The sequence below is a fragment of the Petaurus breviceps genome, unplaced genomic scaffold, assembly GCF_028583685.1.
Source record: "Petaurus breviceps papuanus isolate PSGF00001 unplaced genomic scaffold, PetGlider_PUasm1.0 77, whole genome shotgun sequence".
Classification (NCBI taxonomy): Eukaryota; Metazoa; Chordata; class Mammalia; order Diprotodontia; family Petauridae; genus Petaurus; species Petaurus breviceps.
Window position 1 is genome coordinate 22628786 of NW_027186492.1, and position 10105 is coordinate 22638890.

General features: G+C 38.8%; 1 pseudogene; it reads left to right on the forward strand.

Annotated features, from left to right (window-relative positions):
- The first annotated feature begins 6897 nt into the window (after positions 1 to 6897).
- Positions 6898 to 8564, forward strand: LOC138175365 (eyes absent homolog 3 pseudogene; annotated as a pseudogene).
- Positions 8565 to 10105: the final 1541 nt, after the last annotated feature.

Genomic DNA, 10105 nt, shown 5'->3' on the forward strand with positions numbered 1-10105 from the left:
AAACAAACACAAGGACACTTAAAAATTGGTGTGCACAAGTAGAAGTCCCTTTTCAGGCCAGATTTGGCATTTTTCTCATATACCTTTGGCCAATTTTGCTCTATTTTTAATTACCTCCTTTTTGACTGGGCATGAATTCCTGTTTCCAGGCTTCCTCAACCCCTTCTTGAATGAGAAATATCCCTCTGGCTTGATCTGGGTCTCCCTTTAAAGAAAAATTCTTGAAGGACCATCTAACAACTTCCCTGAAGGGGCATAGTTGGTATGCACCTTCCTTTTCCAACTAGGTAAAAACTCTGTTTCCAATGCTTGCCCAATCTCTTCTTACCCTGAAGAGGCACTGATGATATATGCTTTATGCCCTTAGAGGAATTTCTTGGGTTGTACAGTCAATTATTGCCAAATAGTTACAGTAAATGCAAACAGGACACTAAGACAAACAAGCAAAGTTGCAACTTTCCCAACAGCATGGGGGCTTTACCTTGACTGAAGTTGATTGGAACTGAGGAGGAGTCTGACCTTCAAGGTAGTCTCTTACAAAGAAGTCTCTTTAAAAAACACTACCATAGTACTCTGCAATTTTCTCAGAGAGACCACCCCAGGGGCCAGTGTCTCCTCTCAACTCCTGCCTGAAAGTTCATCAATTGACCCAATTAAAATTACAGTAAACTGAGGCAACAAAGTTCTGAGCATGTTCAATTTATTGGTAAGGTTAGCAGTTACCAATAAACGGGTAATGGCAAGCCAAAAGACCTCCAGGTGGAGTTTACAATATTTCTTATACTTTAGGGAAAGTGGGTAAAAATAGAACAGCACATAGGCATGACACAGGATTAAGTCATCTGGTTTCTATTGGTGGCAGGGATGAGGATTTTCTCCCTTGTAACTAGGGAAAACTGATTGGTTGTATCCACCTACATCGCTGCAAAGGACAGATAGTGGTACAGAGATAACAGGTTTCCTTGACATAAAGATAGAACCAACATTTTACAAGAAAATAATTTAGGAACATAACTCAGAGACAAAGCAACTAAATAAATTAAATAAATAAATAAAAGAAACATTTAGTGCAATTTAAGAAGTCATTAACAATATAAGAATGGAATGATGTTGTCATCTGAGAAAATCAAACTGATTTTATTTTGCAATTGATGTCATTCTGTATCCCCACCAATATGTTGTATAACTGCTCTATATTTCTAGAATAGCTGACTCTAGTTCATCTTTTTTTTCAGTATCCACAAACTAATATATTAAGAATATTTCCTTTACAAGAATAAAGTTACTAATGGAAAGAAACCACATGGGTTGTGCTAGGTATCACTGCTAAAGACAAATATCAAAGAATAAAATTACCTTTGATAAATTAAAGTGAAAGACACCGGAGTAAGTGCTGTTTTTAATTGTTAAACTGGGAGTGATTCCTTTTGACTTGAGCAGGTATACATTCTCTTCTGGGGTATCTGTATATGTGACTCCAAAGAATAAAAAGCAGTGTATAACCTTTGGGTGGGAAAATTAAAATATCAAAAGTGGGTAAGTAGAGGAGGGATAGATGGGAGACTCATCGCAATCCATAAATAAGAATAGGATAGAAGGAGATAGAACAAAGACGATACTATTTCCAAGTTCTCTGACAAAGTAAAATGACATTAAATGATGCTTATACCTGTGTATAAACATTTCAGATCAGAGAAGGATCAGCTTTCAACAAAATAGATATTATAAAAACAAAACTGCATCAACCCAATGGCCCGATTAGTGTTCAATACAGCTATAGAATGGTTATTTGGATAGATAGGGTAGTAATTGTAGAGGGCATTTGTTCATTCATTTAGAATCATCTCTTCCCAACTCTGAAAATAGTTAGATGTATTTAAATAGAATATAATGCTATTTTAAAGGCTGGGTTGAAACCACCCCTATCTAGGTTTAACCAGATGAGAACATGTTTTGTTTAAAGCAAATAATCAAAACTGAGTGTGAGTTTATACACTTCCTTGAAATAATCAAATCTGAAGACCTGAATTGGAGAGACTGGAGCAAGTACAGTATTTTGGGCATCCTTAGAGCAGAAGACTGAACTCTGGCAGAGAAGGAAGCTATTAACAAGAAGCCCTTGCTCCATACCCCTCTTGAAGAGGAGGACGACCTCTTAGAGAAATACCATCAAAAGGTCAACTATTTTCCTAACTTCCCTTTCCTAATTCCTCTCTATCCAAAGATGGTAATATAATAATCGGCTGTTTCATTACCCAACTGTTCTCAGCAAATTGGAATTTTGCTTCAACCACAATCAAGTTAGCTAGTAGATCGATTGAAATGCTAGATTAAGCAAAGATCCAATCTCTCTCTCTCTAGGTATTGGAAATTTTCCTGAGTCCTCAGAGTGGTAAAAAAAAATACTCAGAACTTTTCATCTAAAACAAACTTCCTATAGCCAAAGAGGAGGGAACCAGGTGGATCTTTGTGGACATTATATTAACTTTCAAGTTTGAAATAATCTGATTTGTATAATAGGGAATCACACTATTGATAAAAACACTACACATCCAAAAAGCAATGGAGAAGAGTTAGTATAGGCTATGAATATAACTTACCAAGTTTTGTGAGGAAAGATAGAGCTTGAAAACTTCACTAGTTGTAATGCTGTCCCGATCAGAAGAGCAGGCTAATTTTGTTTCAGACGCTTCTAAATAATACATAAATAATATATGCACATTTATATACAACAATCTCTACTAAGACCTTAAGTTTGAAAAACATTGATAATGACTCATTGAAACTAATGGGGAATGTGTTGTTTCTTTAGGGGGGGCCTGGGGAAGAAGGGGGGGAAACTGGCCAGGCAAATGGACAATCACCTCCTAATTAGAGAGGACCTGACAGTGATGAACAACTATCAAGCTCCCCAAGTAAGACTACAAGTGTTAAATGATTAGGCAATCAATTTAACAATATTTATTAAATGCCTATTGTGTGCCAGGCACTGTGTTAAGATATAGGTTACAAAAAGGTAGCAAAAGACATTCCTTTCCTTCAAGGAGCTTACAATCTAATGGGGGAGACAACATGCAAACCAATATATACAAAGTGAGCCCTATAGAGGATAAAGAGGAAATAATTAAAAGAAATAGAAAGGTAGGACTAGATTATGATTAATAATAATGCAGTTAATAATTTTTTGCTTTCCTATTGAACTTTACAAAGTGTTTTCCTCAAAATAACCCACAATAAGGTACTATAAGTATTTTATATGTCTTTTATATAGTTAAGAAAATATCTTAGATATTTGAAGTAATTCACCCCAGATCATACATTTAGTAAATAGAAGAAATGGGAATTAAACTCAGGTCTCCTGATGCCAAGACCAGTGTTTTCTCCACTAAAGAAGCTAGAACTAAAACTGTCTGAGAAAGATCCCCCTCCTCCACCTCTAAGCTGAAATAATGATCAGCAGTGAAAAAAACTGTCTCTAGCTCTCAATTAGGAATTACAGACACTGAATTAGAAAATGGAAATATTTAAGTGAGCTTGTAAGGAATGGGCAATAGCAATAGTCATCCAGTCACTTCAGATAAATCCTTTATCTAATTGATATAAGATCCCTCTTTTGCATTTATATATTCTTCTTAAACATCTCAAGATCCTCCCTCTTAACTGAGAGCTTAAAAATAGCTTCTGCCACAACCTGAACCACAGCCAATAAAATTGCTATCTTGGTTGAGGCTTATCTTTCATAATTTGACTGGGGCTTTGGTCTCCTCCTGCAGTTTAAGAAAAAGAGAAAAGTGATGGTCTCCTTGATTTAAAAAAAGAAGAAAAAGGAAAAAATAAATAAATGACAACCACTTATAGGATCTGTTGAATCAATAGTTTTCAGAAACAGTTTTGAGAGACTGGTTCTCCATTCTACATATGAAGCTCCTTGTAACACTTAACTAACTAAGGATTGGTCCCCACAGTGTGAATCTTATTCCACTGTTTCCCAGGAGGACAAAGAACCTGAATGAAGACTATTTGTCAATGTCTTCCTGTAGATCACTGAAGAGAACTATGCAACTATTCTCAGACCTCTAGGTGGCTCAGTAGACAGAGCACTAGGCCTGGAGTCAGGAAGACTTCTGTTCAAATCCAGTCTCAGATACTTGATCAATCTTGGAAAAGTTACCTAATCTCAGTTTCCTCATATGTAAGAAAGAGATAATAATAGCACCTATCTCCCAGCATTATTATGAGCATCAAATGAAATATTTTAAGTGCTTAGCACAAATTCCTGGCACATAGTAGACACTGTATAATTCAACAGTTTTCAAAAGTTGGGAGAAAGTATCCTAATGGACAGGACCAACCAGAAAATTTTTTTCTTAGACAGTGATTATGAGATTCTCCTTTACAAAATGTCACTTGTCTAGTACATAAAAAGGAAGGGGGGCTGTAGATGCCTCACTTTAAAAATCACAATTTTATAATTTCATCATAGAAAAGCACATAGATCAGTAAGTATCTTGCTTTTAAAAAGTATTTCAAAAAGCAAAAAACAAGGGCTTACAACTAAGAATAACTTCCCTTGAAAAACTTAATATCATCCTAAATGGGAAAATGGACCTCCAGTAGAACATAAGACTTATGTAGTCCTGGTTTTTAGAAAAAGAGCCATGGGAAAACTTTGAAATAAAAACAAAACACTAAAGAGAAATGTAGAAGAAATTACATTTAGCAGTAAGAAATAGTTAAATGACACTGACTTGCTCACATTTTAATAAAGGAGAAAGAAATAATTTTCATTCAAAACCACATTGTCTTCAAGGAAAACAAAGCATGTGATTTGGTCACTTTTATGAGAATGAAGAAAAGGATGTAAAAAAGGAAAACCCTAAGGAAGAAATGAAGGAGAGGAAGGAAGAATTTTCTATTTAGCAATGATTAGAGGGTGTGAGAATACGAGTGTGCAAAACTAGAATAAGGGTATTTCCAGATCCTCCTTCTTATCTGAACTAGACAAAGAAAGGTTGATGGGAAAGACAAAGAGAGACACAAAGGTTTACATAGAAATATAGCAAACATTACCAGGAAGTGGATATAGGGGTAAGAAAGGTAAGGAAAAGGACTAAAGAGGGAGAGAAGAGTGAGGAGGAAAAATAATCAAAACAACACAAATGTTAGCTTTGTAGTATAAATCACAAAGAAGGTACTAAAAACAAAAACAATGAAGGAAGTATAAGAACCAGAGGTCAAGAAAAGAGCTGGGTGAAGAGAAGATGGAAAGAGGAGTAGGAAAACATTAGTCCAACCATAAATCACTAATGTTATTCACTTATAGTCTACCTCTTTTTTTTTTCAAAGAGAAATATTGGAATGAAGATACATAGGGAAACGCATAAGAAACAATTAAAACTAAATGAGATGAATTTATCAATAAAACAGACATTAGCAGAGTACAAAGCACAATACAGCAATGTTATTAATGAGACACACTTGAAAACTAAAAATAAACTCTAAACCAAATTAAATATGTTTAAGCCTCAAGCAATTTCAGAAAAGTAGAGTTAATGATCATGACTTCAGACAAGGCAACATTAAAAATAAATTCATTAAGAATTAAGCAGGTGTCGGGGTGGCCAGGTAGCACAGCAGAGTAAGAGCACCACCCCCGGTGTCGGGATGACCTGGGGATCAAATCCAGACTCAGACACTTAGCACACACCCAGAAACACCTGGCCGTGTAACCTTGAGCAAGTTACTTAATCCCGATTGCTTTAAAAAAAAAAAAAAGAAAAAAGAGAATTAAATAGGTGAGAGAAGTGAGCAGAACTAGGAGAACACTCTATTATTGTACACAGTAACAGTGAAATTGTGTGATTAGCTATGATAGACTAAACTCTTCTCAGCAAAACAATGATCCAAGACAATTCCAAAAGACTCATGATAGAAAATATCATCCACCTATTGCTCTACATCCACCTAATGCTATTTCATGTTGCAGAGCAAAGCTTGCTGCCACAGTGAAAGGGCGACCTTCCTCACAGTTCCAGGGCAGAAAAGAGTGCTTGTAGTCCCTCACAGACCAGAGCACAGGATATGAGAAAACACTTCTCTTTAAATCATACCACCCTGGAAGAACTGAAAATTTACAGGTCCCTAGAAATAGCTCTAAAAACAGCTACATATAAGTCCTAAAGCTTACGACAGTACTCCTCCCACACTGGAAGCAGAGCCCTACTTTATATTTAGATTTTTAAAAAGTCAAGTAATAGGCTAGGGAAATGAGAAAACAATGGGAAAAATTCAGACCATAGAAAATTACTTTGGTGATATGGAAGATCAAAACATAAACTCAGAAGAAGGCAAACAAAGTCAAAGCTCCTACATCCAAAGCCTTCACAAAAAATATGAATTGGTCACAGGCCATGGAATAGCTCAAAGAGGATTTTGAAAATCAAGAGAAGTAGGAGAAAAATTGGGAAGGGAAATGAGACTGATGCAAGAAAATCATGAAAAAATGAGTCACAGCTTGGTAAAGGGGACACCAAAAATTGCTGAAGAAAATAACACCTTAAAAAACAGACTGGGTTAAATGGTAAAAGAGTTTCAAGAAGTCAATGACAAGAAGAATGTCTTAAAAAGCAGAACTGGGGACACCCAGCAGCGCCTCTAGCCTGACCTCAAGGCCAGACGCATGCACAGGGAGAGGGCAGCACAGGGAGGAAGGGGTGGATGTACCATACTTCATTTCCAACACCAGGAAATGCACATCCAGGTCACATCACTGCTGCTGCTGTGCCACCATCACCACCACACCTGCTGCCACAACTTCCTCCTCCTCTTCCTTGGCCACCAACACCTTGTCCTCCTGCTTGGGCTACCACAGGACCAGATGTGTCCCCATGCCCCTGTCCTGCCAGGGGCTGCTGCTACCAGACTGCGTAGACTGCTGAGAAGACTTGCAGGCCAGTCACACAAGCATATTCCAGAAAAGTGGTACTCATGGAAGAGGAACAGGATTTACCAGAGCAGCCAATGAAGAAAGCCAAGATGCAAGATTCGGGAGAGCAGACTTTTGAGTCAAATGAGCAATGCTGAAGGCAGTGATCAGAAACCTGAAGCTTCAAGCCTTGCTTCAAACCTTACCATGTCAGATGAAATTATGACATGTGCTGATTACCTCCCTCGATCATCAAATGATTATACCTCACTGATGTATTCTGCAAAACCATATGCACATATCCTCTCAGTCACTGTATTGGAGACTGCTTATTCTGGCCAGACTCAGTACCAGACACTTCAGCTGTCTACCTATGCTGTCTACCCTCAGGCAACCCAAACCTAGGGACTACCTCCTTTTGCTTCAAGTACCAATGCCAGCTTGATCTCTTCTTCATCCACAATTGCCAATATTCCAGCATCAGCAGTTGCCAGCATCTCAAACCAGGACTATCCTACATACATCATCCTTGGCTAGAGTCAGTACCAGGCACGCTACCCCAGCTCCAGCTTTGGGGCCAAAGGCCAGAGACAGTGACACTGAGAATTTCATGTTAGCAGCAGCCACTTTCCAGACTGAGAAGCTCAGTGCCATGGGGCTTGTCACAGCAGTACAGAGACTGTCCTCTAGAGATCCTTCTTCCAGAAAATCTCCATCGCAGGGTATACCAAGTAAGGACCCCAAAAAGCAATCTAGGAAAAATATGTCTGCCAAAAACTGGGGCAAAGGGAGAGCTGATGCTGCACCTGCCAGGACAGTGAGCTGGAACGGGTGTTTCTCTGGGACTTGGATGAAACCATCATCATCTTCCATTCTCTACTCACAGGATCTTATGCCAAAAAGTATGGAAAGGACCAAACAGTTGTGATTGGCTCAGGTTTAACTATGGAAGAGATGATTTTTGAGGTGGCTGACACACATCTTTTTTTAATGACTTGGAGGAATGTGACCAAGTGCATGTGGAAGATGTGGCTTCTGATGACAATGGGCAGGACTTAAGCAACTTCAGTTTCTCAATGGATGGTTTCAGCAGCTCAGGAGGTAATGCAAGTCATGACTCCACCATGGGCATGCAGTGGGGAGTAGACTCTATGAGGAAGCTGGCTTTTGCTATCGAAAAGTGAGAGAAATCTATGACAAACACAAAAGCAACATTAGCAGCCTTTTCAGTACCCAGAGAAAGGAAGCACTTCAGAGACTAAGAGCAGAAATTGAACTCTTAACTGATTCCTGGATTGAAATGGCACTAAAGTCGTTACATCTCATCCAGTCCAGAAAGAATTATGTGAATGTCTTAATCACCACCACACAACTGGTGCCTGCTCTGGCCAACGTCCTCCTGTAAGGCCTGGGAAAAGTGTTCCCCATTGAGAAGATCTACAGTGCTACTAAGTTAGGTAAGAAGAGCTACTTTGAGAGATTTGTGTCTTAATTTGGCAAGAAAGTGACATATGGAGTGAATGGAGATGGACAGGATGAGGAAATTGTGGCCAAATAGCACAACATGCCTTTCTGGCAGATCACAAACCATAGAGACCTTGTGTTACTCCACCAAGCCCTGCAACTGGATTTCCTGTAAGGATGGGAGCTGAGGTGCCAGCCCCATCAGCTCTTCTTCCTCCCCACGGAGGCACTCTTCTCTCCTCGGGATGAGGTGCCAGGCCAGCTGGAGTCCAGAGTAGGAAGGGACAGTTTGTTCCTCCATGAGGGGGGCCCATCCCAGGGCTCACCCTAGTACAGAAGCAGGATGGAGAGGATGGACCTTAGCAACAATGATTTAATCCTTCTCTTTTCGTTTTCTTTTAAAAAAGAAAAAAATCCCTGAGGCAAAAAAGCAGATATGGCTAAATGGAAAAGAAAATCCCAAAACTCACTGAAGAAAATAATTTTTAAAAAATTAGAACAGAGCAAATGGAAGCTAATGGTTTTATGAGAAATCAAGAAATTAAAAAAAAAACAAAAACAAAAGAATGAAAAAGTAGAAGATAACGTGAAACATCTCACTGGAAAAACAACTGCCCTGGAAAATAGATACAGGAGAGAAAATTTAAAAATTATTGGTCTGGGGCAGCCAGGTAGAACAGCAAGTAAGAGCACTGGCTCCAGTGTTGGGATGACCTGGGGATCAAATCCCAGGCTCAGACACTTAGCACTCACCCAGAAACACCTGGCCTGTAACCTTGAGCAAGTTACTTAACCCCAATTGCTTAGGGGTGGTCAGGTAGCTCAGCGAGTAAAAGGACTGGCTCCAGTGTTGGGATGACCTGGGGATCCAATCTGGGCTCAGATACTTAGCACCACACCCAGACATAACTGGCTGTGTAACCTTGAGCAAGTTACTTAACCCCAATTGCTTAAAAAAAAATTATTGGACTACCTGAAAGCCATGATCAAAAAAAAGGGGGGGGGGCGGGAGCCTGGCTATCATCTTTCAAGAAATTAATAAGAAAAACTGCCCCTTGATATACTAGAACTAAGGATAAAATAGAAATTGAAAGAATCCACAGATCACCTCCTGAAAGAGATCCTCAAAAGAAAACTCCCAGGGATATTAAAGCCAAATTGCAGAGTTTCCAGGTCAAGGAGAAAATATTGCAAGTAGCCAGAAAGAAACAATTAAAGCATTATGGAAATACAATCAGGATAGATCAAGATTTAGTAGCTTCTATATTAAAGGATAAGACGACTTCAAATATACTATTCCAGAGATCAAAGGAACTAGGATTAAAACTAAGAATCACCTACCCAGCAAAACCAAGTTTAATCCATGAGGGGAAAGAAATTATATTAAAGGAGGTAGAGGAATTTAATACATTCATAAGAAAAGAACAAAGCTAAATAAATAGAAAATCTGACTTTCAAATACTAGACTCAAGATAATCATCACAAGATGGCAGAGTAAAAGCAGGAACTTAAATGAGATCATCCCCAATTACCTCCAATACCTGTTAAAAATAACTCTAAACAAATTTTAGAGTTACAGAACCCACAAAATGACAGAGTGAAACACATATCCAGCTGAGGACAGCCTGGCAGGCCAACAGGAAGGGTCTATTGCACTGGGATAAGAGTTGAATGCAGTCCCACATGGGCCATGCTGGCACAGACTGGAAGCACAGA